The sequence below is a fragment of the Fopius arisanus genome, unplaced genomic scaffold (genome assembly GCF_000806365.1).
Source record: "Fopius arisanus strain USDA-PBARC FA_bdor unplaced genomic scaffold, ASM80636v1 scaffold00098, whole genome shotgun sequence".
Taxonomy (NCBI): Eukaryota; Metazoa; Arthropoda; class Insecta; order Hymenoptera; family Braconidae; genus Fopius; species Fopius arisanus.
Genome location: NW_011887837.1, coordinates 378,063 through 381,431, shown reverse-complemented (window position 1 = coordinate 381,431; position 3,369 = coordinate 378,063). Strand labels below are relative to the sequence as shown.

General features: G+C 40.0%; 1 long non-coding RNA gene across 1 annotated transcript in view; it reads right to left on the bottom strand.

The window, feature by feature from the left end:
- LOC105270991 (uncharacterized) overlaps positions 1-3,278 on the bottom strand; it is a 40,543-nt gene extending 37,265 nt beyond the window's left edge. Inside the window, exon 1 of the long non-coding RNA XR_892613.1 lies at positions 2,713-3,278. This is a non-coding gene — a long non-coding RNA (uncharacterized lncRNA). The remainder of the gene's footprint in view (positions 1-2,712) is intronic.
- Between the last annotated feature and the right edge of the window lie 91 nt (positions 3,279-3,369).

Here is a 3,369-nt window from a genome sequence, read left to right as displayed (position 1 = left end):
CGCGCATCGCTAATTAAAGTGCGAGCTTAAAAATGTAATTGAATGACTATTCTCTTAATGCACCCGAGAATTTTGGAGTAAACGACACACTTGCATGAACCTGAAGGCATAATGATACCGAGCAGAGTACATGTATTCTGGAGTTGAACGTCTCGTGGGAAAGATACTCGGATAGGAAGAGTGAACGAAGGTGGGATAAGTTTAAATAGGTCCCCTGGAAATTAGGAGAAGAGACTTGAATTACCTCTTGAATATTCATCCACACGGATCCACGATACATTTGCTATTTTTGCCATGTGTTCCTGTCTCAGAGAAAATGACAAGGAGAGAATGAAATGCTCAGGATTTTTCATCTAAACGTGTTGATATGTGTATCGAGATGTGTATTCCCCTCAATCCAATTAAATTTCACTCTTCTGATAATAACGGTTATATGTTCAGTGCAATTAAAAAAAATTCCAACAGTGCAGATTTTTTTTCTGCGCACAGGAGATACCAAAAAACTTCAATTACTATCAAGATAAGCTTCATTAACTCTCTTAATCCTAACTCACTATTCTAGAATTCCGTTGTGCCAGTCCATTAAAAAACCAAATGAAAATGCAAAAGCCTTGGCATACCACAGTCGAAAACTAGACCAACCGGAGGATGAGATGAATAAAAAGAACCCCTCGAAAAGGTAAAACGTCTGACTTTAAACAACTTCCGGGTAAATTAGGAAAGATAACTTGTATATACGACTCTTTAAGTATTCCTCAACGCCTCAGCGTCGTGAGTAAACCCTCAAGATGGTAACTGTCCCCCTTCATCTCCTTCATAGCTGAGAGTTTCGCTTCTTCAACATTTTATTCCCATCACTCTACTCCACCCTTAGTCATAAATTCAAGTTTTGGGAACTTGAATATTCACTTTGGTGTAATTTCTCAAATCTCAGAATTCCAGGACGTCGTTATACAATTGTTAAACCCAGAGATTTTTTTCCCGATGAGAAAGTTTCAAATCCTCGAATTTTCAATAACTATCAGAGAATAAGATTATCATTTCTATGAAGAATGAAGAAATTTTAACTCAAATTCGTGCACGATTTTCATTATAAATTGAACCTGGGGGATAAGAATATATAATAATTGATATTCACAGGCTCGAATTTGAAAAAATTCCAGAGAGTACAGTTGGGGAAATTGCACGAAAGATCCAAGTCGTGTTCGCAATAGAAAGATGAGACTGGGATAGGAGCAGAAAAGATAGTGAGAAATCGTGCCGACTCGTTCAGAACATTCGAGCCACGACTCATTGCCACTTTTCTGGTTATATATTTCACCGCAGGCCGTCGTTCCTTCATAAATTTTGAAGAAACCACTGTCGCCCCGGCATTTTAACGATGTCGTGAGACCACAGTGGGTAGTCGAAAGAAAAAAAATTATTCGTAAAGCCAAAATTAATGGGAGCATCGGTGCTGAATTGTCAAAATGCCAAATTGCCCTGTCCAATTCGATTATGATGATTATAATAATTTCAAATAATTTTCCCTTTCGATCTAGATAATAATTGAGAAGATAATATTGTGGAATTTCTCTCCAAATCTATTTCTCCTCAATGGCCGCAAATTAATAGAGGACCTGTTTAATCTTCACGTTATTTCAACTCAGAGAAACAAGTATCATGGACAACTCTATTGGAATGGAGAATCGAATGAGGAAAGGAATCGGAGTGAAACAATAGGTCCCTCACAAAAGCTCATCCACCCAACCCTCACGATGTTATAAACTCATAACTCGTACCGTGGAAAAGTTCATCAACGTGGCTCAGAGCACACCAGATCAAATAGTGGAAGATGATTGACTTCGTTACTATACGTTTCGTTTCACGTTCCCATGATGATCAACTCCCCTTTCCCCTTTGTATACCCACATCGTTTAGCTCGTCCCCTCGCAGTTCCATTGAACAACTCGCAATTAATTCGTTCTGTTTACCCTATCCATTTGTTACAGGCATATAAACCGTGACATATGCCGAGTGATTATTCTGACGCGCTCGAGAAATTATTGGAACTACACTAAGAATAAAGAAAGTGGGAAATATGCACATATTTTTAATTAAGTTGGTGGAGTAGTAATTAAGCCTGTCGAATGTCTTTAATAATCCCACTAACTGACTTATTGAGAATTATTGAATGTGTAGAGGAAAGTGAATGTAGAGTAATCATCCTTTAATATCGAAAAATCATGACTGATTGGTACGACTTGGGTGAAATAGGGCTATTATTTATCCCAAAAAATGCCTTGAAAGATTTTAAAAAGTGCAATTTCACTCCGCCAATTTCGAGTAATTGGTCCGCACAATGAACGATTCTACCCACTCGCCCCTCAACTCTACACGAAAACCGTTTCATTAGTGTAATTTGACCAGAAAAAAACTCGTCAATCCAATCATCTTCTCTGAAAATCTCCGTAAACCCCCTCCTTAAATGATTATTTTCAAATTTAATTGAAAACTCTAATCAACCCTAAAAATTCTCAAAGTAGCAAATTAAAGCATCGATCTCAAAAAAAACATGTCGGTCATCTCCTCCAAAAGAAATAAATATATTTTTACCGAATGAATTCCCTAACTGAATATAAATAAAATACTTTTTCTGGGCGAATAAACCAGATCCCACCCCAAAATGCGGCTACCCCGAAAAATCGGAAATAAATCTGAAAGACTACTCACAGTTGTTGAAAGCCTCCAATTGTCGTACCGGCAGTCACAAATCACACGTGCACAACACAAAACAAAACCGAATCCGTCCCCACCGCACACAACCCCACATCAAACAAAGTCCTTGAAAGTCTGTGCAAGGCGCAGCACAAGGATACACCCAGGCGTCCCTCACACGAAATGAATAAAAAAAAAAACAATCCGTAATCCTAACCTCGAATTCACTGAATCCCCCTGGAGGATCCCACGTTCCTGTAACGGTGGTGCGTCGGTGCCGCTGTCAATAACATACGAGTGTCGTCGCGACGCCAGTGACTATCCCGCGCATGTACAAGTACTCGTGAACGTCAATCCCGCACTCACTTGTTTTTCCCCACTTCACATTCACCCGCTGACTTCACACGAATAAATGGTACTGATGCTACACGACAATATTCACTCACGAGTTCGAATCTAACGATTTATCGAAGTCATTGTTTTGACGGGTAACAACAAGTTCCGAAAGTTATGATACACGCGACGCAGCAACCACAATCCAACGTACACAACTGTCGCTTCACTACTGCCGTTCACTCTCTCTGGACTCCCCCCCACTAAACAGTAACCGGCGTTCCCAGGGCCGAGCCAATACGCATAGACGAGCTTCCCCCACGCCGCGCTTACCGCTAC